Here is a 9,974-nt window from a genome sequence, read left to right on the forward strand (position 1 = left end):
GTGACATCACAGGTCACCCAATATCCAAACAAGCCGTTTTAGGAGCTTAAATAAATGCTTTGTTTATAATGAGGAGGACATTTTTAGCTCTGAAACTTGCAGGATGTTTTGATGGTACAAGGACATATTATATGTCAAAGGATTAGGAAAATTAGATTTCCCATGTCATGACACCTTTAAAGATCAGACAACTTTGAAGTAATGTTTTATTAATGTTATTGGAGGAATGTTTGTTCATAGCTTCGAGAGAACCTTGCCAGAACGTTCCCTGTTAGCTGGTATAGTTTATCACAACGCAGGTTGAAAATATGAAAATAAACTCCAAAAATCTACCTTTTTTTTATTGGTTTTGCTGACAGACCCTTCAAATATTTTCTACTTTGAGGCCTTAAGCAAAGAGATGAGTGAATTAGGCAGACATGTCAAGAAAAGCTTTGTTAAGAAGAGAAGAGTGTGAGACAGTCAGACAGACAGAGAGGGTTTGTTCCCTCGGGAGAGACTGTGTGCTGGTGGGAGAAAGATCTTCACTGTAATGGCAAACAAGTGCATTTCTTTTAAGGCCAGTGGAGATTTCTAACCTTTGGTTGACATGCAGAAAAGGTCGAGTCCATCCCATGCAGCTCTGACCGTTCCTGCCCATGTGGCTCACACTAAAACACACACTCAACATGCTTTAGAAACACTCGCCTGATCTCTGTCCGTCTGTTACTCGCTCACACAACACAATCACATTTACTTTCCCAGATAACGTTCTTGCAGTAACGTTAATAGAGCATTGGTTTAAAGTTATCTGGCCTTTAATAATCTCAAAGCATCACACACAAAACCATTATTTATATATAATTCTTGGAGTGAATTATTGGAGTTAATACATTTTTTTAAATATCATTTTCATAACTTAATGGGAACATTAGCAAAATATTCTTAGAAAATATTTTTGTTAGGACATTAATTACATCAAAACTAAATTGACAATTTATAAGATGAAATAAAATGTCAGATGTTATTAAAAATATAATCATTGTATGAGTTGAAAAACTTTATACAGTCGAGAAGATCAAGACCTCTGAGGTGGAACAGACAAGAAACATTTTATAATACATCATACAACATATATCTTGTCAAAATAAATAAAATAATACAATAAATAATACAATAATAATAAATAATAAAAATAACCAAAGTGTTACTGTCTCATGAATAAATTGCAGAAGAAGAAAAAATGAAGTCTAAGTATAGTATAATTCTGATGTTGTAGTGACCAGATTTCATCAGCAGATTAATAGACGTTGAACGTTGATTATAGTTTTGAAACAGCAGCGGAGCTCAAAATCCAAAACATTGGAAAACAGCCAAACAAGCTGTCGACACAAGAAACGAGAAAAGTGAAACGTTTAAAGGTTTTCAACTCCCACCAATGCTGTGACCATCATGGTTATTATCATTTTTTTATTATATTATATTATATTATATTATATTATATTATATTATATTATATTATATTATATTGGAATGTATAGTTTTGTTTTGGCTTCATGATTCATATTACAGTCATGTGATCCTGCCATGTGCTCCCCTAGTCACTTGTCTCATGTTGATTGGTCAGTTGTCTTGATTATGTTCAGGTGTGTCTTGTTTATTCACTAGTCCCTATATATTTCAGCCCTCATGTTTGCCATATGTCTTTGTCTAGTATTGTTTGTGTAACCAGTGGTTACCAACCACTGTTTGTTGAGTTTTCTGTTAATGTTTATTCCACGTCAAGCCAAGTCTTTGTTTATGTTGAGTTTGTTCATGTTTGTATTTAAATAAATGCTGCACTTCGGTTCTTCAAACTCGCCATTAGTGGAATCATTTCAGCCAGATTGTGAAAGAGTTTAGATTGAGACTATATGATATGTTTAACTTTCCATTGAATGTACCATTATGTATTGTCTTGTTAAATACCAATAAACAGATTAGAAGTAAAACTGTCAGAAGAGACGTAGATTGTGACTAACAAACACAGCTGTTAGTGTCTGAAAACAGCATACAAATAACTGAACCAATCAGAGGAGAGTACAAATAACTGAACCAATCAGAGGAGAGTTTGGCTTGAGCCTGACATTAATGAGAGACACTGAATCTCATTCAGTAATTACACAGATAGATTACACTATTATCTTCTTTATTGTCATCCTGATCCATTTCTCAAGCTACATATCTCATTTAAAACCAGAATGCACTTGGAAAGTATTAAACACCTGTGTTTTATATTCAACAAGCAGAATAGAGTTGAAAGACGAAGTCCTTTATTCTCGGTCTGAAGCAGCGGCTCCCGTGGGATTCTGCTCTCTCTGTTTCCAGGCCTGTGTGTAATTTTAGCTCTTACTTTATGCAAAGTGTGAACTGCAGTCTCTCACACCGACACACACTTCCGTTGGCCATCAGCGCTGAGAGTGATGGAGATGTGTTCGCACGAGACCAGGCCTTGAACTAGTGCTGATGGGGATTCACGCTTTGATGAATGCAGATCAGTCCAGCGATGGAGCAGAAGCGCACACACACACACACACACACACACACACACACACACACACACACACACACACACACACACACACACACACACACACACACACACACCCTCACACACACACACACACACACACACACACACACACACACACACACACACACACACACACACACACACACACACACACACACACACACACACACACACACACACACCCTCACACACACACACACACACACACACACACACACACACACACACACACCCTCACACACACACACACACACACACACACACACACACACACACACACACACACACACACACACGTTGGGAACATCAGCTTTGTTTGACTAAATATTTGGCAAGATATTCATCCTTATAACATTATATTTCCAACAATAGATAATGCTTTAGTTGATAGTTTTACTAACACTGAGGCTGTTTCAAACCCTAGAATAAAGGCCTGTTCACACCATCAACTATAATCATAACAATAAATACAGTCAAACCAAATATTATTCAGACACCAGATGTAATTTTTGATATTTTTTCACTAGTGTGTGCAGAACACTACAGTTAATTTCTGTAAGTGAGGAGAGCAAAATAAAGTAAACTGTGACATATTATACCCAGATATTCTTCATACAGCGACTACCAGTAAAATGATTGAGACACTTTGAGCTGATCATGTTTTCTGAAGTGTTTTGTCTTTAATTGCTAATGCTCTTTTTACACACAGACTGAACAAAATGAAGCATTGCTTGGTGATTGGTTGAGCTAAACTGGTATTATCTAATTGTGTAGTTAAATTTAACAGCTGACAGATATTCAACATAATTCATGTGTGAGACAGTCTAACAGAAGGACGGACAAAACCAGTCAAATATCAACTGAGTTCATAACTCTGAGTTCTGCTCATATTTATTACCATTTTCTAAACTATAGTGAATAAACTGAGATAATGTGAGAAATGTTGAAGATGTCTGAATAAATTTTGGTTTGACTGTATAAAGATATAAAAGAATAGTCCATGCCACAACTATAACAATAGCAGCACAGAGAAATTATATCATTTAAATAACATTCAGAACATTTTTTTTCAGCATGAAAATAAACTAGATTTTAACTCTTCCATAAATGGCAGTCATTGCCGTTTAAAACACAACAGATACTTCTTGTTCTGCAGTCTATAGTAACATTATTATACTGCTATATTAAATATAGTATAGTATAACATACATTAAATGGATTGAACGCATATTGTAGATGAATACCACATTATTCAGTGTAGGAAAAGTGTAGACGGGAAGCTGGAGTGTAGAAAACAATGAAACAATGAGTGTGTGCAGAACTACAGCAGATGAATGGGTTCGTATCTGCAGAACTCTGTGTTTTTGCTACACAGCACATGTCAGTTCTGGGCTGTTTGCTCTGGTGTCTCTGGGGCTCTTCGGGCCGGCCCGCGTCTCTGAGGACGTCGTACAGCACTTACACCTTACTACATTACTGAGACACGCTCCAACAGACGAGATAAAGGTCATGGTCATCCTGCTCTTATAGACTGGACAGTAATGCATACTGGGAGTCCAGCGCATGCCTTCAACTCTCATCTACCCATTCATCTGCAGATTCTGTGTGTCTCTATCAGTGCAAATAAAATAAATCACAAGATTCATCCCTTAACTGTAACATTCCTGTTCCTCAAACAGTGGAGCGTGGTGCTTGCAACACCAATGTCATGAGTTCGATTCCCAGGGAATGCATGAACTGATAAAATGTGTACTTTGAATGCAATGTAAATTGGCATCAGCCAAATGCATAAACATAAATGTAATTTTCTTGATGCATCAATTAAAACATCCTGCCAATGCAACAGCATAAATCTTAAAGTACCCGTCTAGTCAATCATTTTATCCCTTAAAGCTCATCTTTGATCACCAAAATGACATATTTAAAATAGCCTTAAAATATCTTGAATGTAACTCGACACCCTTGCCTCATTTAGTATGCGCGGTTCTATGAATATGCAAATGAGCCCCGCCTCCACTCACTCACTCAGCTCAGAGATCCACTGGTTGACGATCACACGTTGATCTGATTGGTTACAAGGTAGTTTGTGACGTCAGAAACACCAGCGATTTCAAAGCGTGTTTTTGAGACTGTCTTTGGTTCACTGCAGTTTTAAGGAGAAAATACTCAGCAATGGTGTCGACTTATGAATTTACACATGGTTTGTCTTAAAGCATATTAAAAACACCACATAGACATATAAACAACATTAAAAGCTGGATTTTTACCACAGGGGGACTTTAAAATGTCACAAAATTATTATTAAATTACTAAATGATTATTATTATTTTGTGTTGCTCAATAAGCAATTTGAAGGAGACCTATTATGTCCCTTTTTACAAGATGTCTCTAAGGTGTCTCATAAGTCTCAGGTGTCCTCAGAATGTGTCTGTGAAGTTTCAGCTCAAAATACCCCACAGATCATTTATTATACGGGGCCCAAAATAAAAATAAAACCTTTTTGGGTGGAAGCAAAAACAAGCTGTTTTCGTATGTGTCTCTTTAAATGCAAATGAGCTGCTTCTCCCCGCCCCCCTTTCCAGAAGAGGGCGGAGCCTTTACAGCTCGATACTGTATGATGATTTGTGTGGTGACAAATCAGGTCCTCCCTTGAAATCAGGTTCTGTTAGGACCCCAAGCGATCCCATTGGCTCAAATTACTTTTAATATCATGATAAATGGTGTTTGAGCTGTAATAATGACCATTAATGTCTGTATTAGTCAGCTCGTACTAAAAATAGCATACAGATACCCGATTAGCCTGATAGCTTAGTTTATAGATGCATTTACATGTTCCCTACATGTATTCACAATCATCTTTAATGTAATTATGTGTTAAATGTCTAAATATTTCAGTTATAAAAAAGAATGTTAAAGTTAAAAGTTAAACTTATCTGAGACGCCGTAAGATGGGAGATGCGAGTGCAACAGTCAAACACATCCGTCTAGCGTGTTTACATAGAAAAGCACTGGAAAATTAGTGCAGTGGATGAAAAAACACACCAACAACAGAACATTTAGATTGTTTATCACATAGTTGAGACTTCGGTGAGGAGATAAACATGGCGGACTGTGTACGGCTCACTCAGGGGAGGAGCTTAGCTATCAGGGCGGGGTCATGGGCGGGGCCTGTTTCACTGTGATGTCACAATGTATAGAAAACTCATTTTGAGACACTGTTTATAATTAATGGGGAATATAAAACAAAAAGATTGGGTGGATTTATACCATTATAGGGTGGGTGTGTACACACACTGCCAACACACATTAATGTTCAAACACCATGTAAATGTGAATTTTGCATAATAGGTCCCCTTTTAAAGCGTATTTGAAAACTGAATTAATTGTGACTTGTTAAAGTATCATCCGAATTTTATCTTTTGGATACTCCTGTATTTATATTGCACTCGTTTTCATCAGTGAAGTGTGTGTGTGTTCATGAAATGATCGTAAGATTCCCATACTTCAGAGATCTTACCTGAAATGCCCTCCGACATCGACCGCACACTTTCAGCCACATCATAAAGATTTGGTGCATATGCAGAAGATATTCTTGACCGGTGTCTGTTGCAGACATGAAATGAACAGAACGGCTTTGAGAGTATGTCATTTCTGACATAAAAAAAGAAAGTGACACAGGTGTTTGTTAAATGAACAATATTATTGTACAGCGTGGCCAAAGTGATATAATATACACAATGAATATCTTGAGGAGAAACACAAAAGACCTTCGTCATTTTGACGTTTGGAACATTTCGGGACCAATTCTGACTCTGACATGCTGAGTTATAAGCAAATAAATAAATGACAACATTTACAGATATGCATCTTGTCCTTCCTAAACAGTGACTGGAGAGGCACAAATCAACATTCATGTCAACTGGGAAGATGATGAATGAGACCAATTGTCCCATTGTCAAAAAAGTAGAAAACAAGCACCTAAATCTGTGCACCAAACAGGACGGTAAGAGTGTTGTGTGTGGTTTGGTGGTTAGTGTGGTATACACGAAACAGATGTTACTGATGTTGTGTAACAGTCCTCACTACAACAGCACTGCTAGCTGACAACGGGATGAATGAAAAGCACTACGAAATAAAGGACTATTTACAGATTGGGTGAATGATGAGGTAGCTACGTGAATGTTGCATATATGTTCATTATTGTATGTCCATCTCAAGATGTTAATTAAACATTGTTGTACTATTACGTTACATTGTTCCGATGACAAAATGGTGTGTGAATTCGCGACTGCATACTGAAGCTTGAAGCGTTTGCATTCATGTAATTGAGATGTGCGCTATTTTCCCAGACAGCAACAGTGTTGGCTCAGATCCGGCCCACATCCGGCACACATGGGTTCCACACGGCCCAGATTTGGTTCGGATCTGGGCCGACACTATGTTGGCATGATTTTGGTCAGAATTGATCCCTAATGTGAACCCACACAGTTGCGCTGCATAAGAAATGAATCCCTGTATTGTCTTCTCCCTCACTATCCGTCTGGTCGGGTCGAGACTGTGGCGGCTTCAAGTTTTCGGCAATGAAGAGACAGATTCCACCTGGGGTGCGTGTCCCGTACAACGATCTTACCCGCTGCTTAACTACCACATTACCCAGCATGCAATTTTGCATTTAAAAGACGTCTTAATAGCCGCCCAAAAACAGCCCTGATGTTTTTGACCCCAAAATTTGGGCTGTCAGTGAAAATGTAACCATAACCCAAGAACAGACTAGACATGTCAAAGAAATGAAACCAAACACCTTGTAATCACTGCTGACTTTGTTTATGATGGAATTTCAAAGATCTCACAAGTTATTTTGGCAAAAACGACAAGGTTATTTTGTCTAAAAGTGGGTTACTATACCCGGACTATATCGGGTCTATATTAACCGAGAGTTATATTAAGCTGGGTATGATGCATTGTTGGTGAAATTAACTAACTTTCCCAAAACCATAGTAACATGGTCGCGCCGTCGTCGTTTGGTTTAACAATATCGGACTGTTGTTAATGATGTCTTGCACAGGTGGTGGAGTCATAACTTCTACTAATGAATCGGTTTAAGCCATTTCAATAGGAATCCGTGCGTTCGGGAGTTTCGCGCGAGGACGGTAAAGTTCCCCACGCACACAAAAAGCTGCTTGGTTTGAAAGTGCTTTATGCTGTTGACAATGGATCTTTTTTGCATGCAAAATTTCCCTAATGTGACTGCACCTTTATCAGATTATTACAGTTCATTTACACAAACAACAGAAAGACGTTCATTTTTTTAATCACATTAAGATACAGTATGTAATCGGTGTACACTTTACTCCTGTATACATTCGGTTCATTAACTGAGCAGCTTTCTCTTACATCATACTTCAGATTCCCAATATCGTTCCCTGATCATTGACACACTAAAATATATTAAAAACTATATTGAAAGGTACAGAATGTATTGCATGTTAGCTTGCTTATTTTGCCCAAGCGCTTCTATATGAAGTCATACTAACAAGAATTTGTTTCTAGCCGCAGAAGTTTGTAATGCAAATGTTTGTTGTAACTAGTGTTGTCAAAAAGTACCGACTTCGGTACCAAAGAGATACTGACATTTTTCAAATGTGACGCTTTAAGCGCTGTTGTGTGGAATCGAAAACACCTCTGATTGGCCGTTGTGTTCACGTGCTCATCAGATACGTCTGTGATTGGCTACAATGATCAGCACTTCAAAAACATATTGTAAATATACATCAGTGACGCTCTTCAACGAGCGTTTGAACGCTCCCGTATGTTGATCATTGTAGCCAATCACAGACATATCCGATGAGCACGTGAACACAACGGCCAATCAGAAGTGTGTAGGATTCCAATCAAAACGTCACATTTTTGTCGAAGTCGGTACTTTTGACAACACTAGTTGGGACTATGGTTTCAGGAAGCACCGAATCATTGAACTATCCCAGCTAACAAAAACTATATTCTAAGAACATTTGGTTACACTTTATTTTAAGGTGTCTTCGTTACAGTGTAATTATACATTTAAGTACTGAGTAATATTAAGTAACTACATATACTTACTAAAGGGTTTGGTTTGGTTTAGGGTTATTTGCACGTAATTATGCATAATTAATAGTTATTACTATAGTAAGTACATGTAACATATGTAACAATGACACTGTAAAATAAAGTGTTACCGAACATTTCGCTAACTTTCATTTTAAGTCATGACGGTATTTCTGAATGTTCAAAATGCTTTTTGCTGGTTATGTGAGCGTTAGACTAACATCCAACTAGAAAAACATGTTTCGTAATCGATGTAAAAATAATGTTATTGTACTAACTTTTTGAGAGCATTGTTAAAGTCCAGATAACTTTGAAAGAACGTTCTATTAACGTCACTGGACGAACGTTTGTTCTTAACTTGCCGGAACGTTCCCTGTCAGCTGGGATGTTGGTAATGACGGACCGTGTGACCATGTTTGCTTTAGGAAACGCACCCCAGGACTCGATCCCCCTCAGGTCCTCCGATCACGCCAGCGCCACAGTTCACTTCAAGTAAATGACATCAGTAGTGAATGCCGAAGTCCCTGTACACTCGAGGACAGCGGAGAGCGAAGCTGCTCAAACTCATGTTTGTTGGAAGCGGGATCTGTCTAATTGATATCTCGGCTAATGGTCGCTCAGCTGTCGGAGGGATCTAGGGGTAATAAGCTGTTTATAGGGACGGAGACTTCCAGGGCCATTTCTGACTCGATGCTATTGTGTCAACATGAGGTCAAACACCCCTCCTGTTCAATCTGCTCTCGTCTTCCAAGACCTAAAAATAAAGCTGGTGATAAAGACCTGCACCTGCCGCACATTTTGGATACATGGCTATAAAAGAGCAGATGATGGGCACCTCGTTTCCTCCGCCGGGGGCTTAACAAGCCCCAAAATAGGACGTTTGACATATGGGCATCTGATTGTTTGAGTCTCCTGGACTTCTGCCACGCATCGTAAATCCGTTGAAACCACGACCCATCATGCCTTCCTTCAGCTCAGACCCTCCAACTACATTTAGGCCAAAACATCAACGACAACAATGACAAGTAGTTTTAAAAAAGCAGTACAGTGCAACACAAGAGGTGGGCGCTGCTCCTCGTCCTCTCGATTTATTGCTGAGTTACTACAGAGTGAGATGAGTGAGATCCCGGCTACGTGACGTTTGGATAAACGCGCCACAGATGTCCAAAAACGCTCGCGGATGGCCAGGATTCAGGAGGTATTTTCAAGGGCGTCAGCAAAGTTCACATTTAGGGAAGAACCAGCGAGACGAGTCCAGACATCCCGCGGCTCATGAATATTTACAAGTCCTCAAGGTGTCCTAGCGTCGTGCCCGAGCCGTGACGCACGCTTCTGCGAC

At 38.8% G+C, this 9,974-nt stretch overlaps 1 protein-coding gene across 1 annotated transcript in view; it reads right to left on the minus strand.

Moving 5' to 3' along the window:
* Positions 1 to 7,846: 7,846 nt before the first annotated feature.
* esrrb (estrogen-related receptor beta) overlaps positions 7,847 to 9,974 on the minus strand; it is an 84,870-nt gene continuing 82,742 nt past the window's right edge. Inside the window, exon 7 of the mRNA XM_084097792.1 lies at positions 7,847 to 9,974. This exon is cut by the window's right edge and continues 560 nt beyond it. The gene's annotated coding sequence lies outside the window, so the exon portion shown is untranslated.

The sequence above is a fragment of the Abramis brama genome, assembly GCF_963993115.1.
Source record: "Abramis brama genome assembly, chromosome: 21".
NCBI classification, from domain to species: Eukaryota; Metazoa; Chordata; class Actinopteri; order Cypriniformes; family Leuciscidae; genus Abramis; species Abramis brama.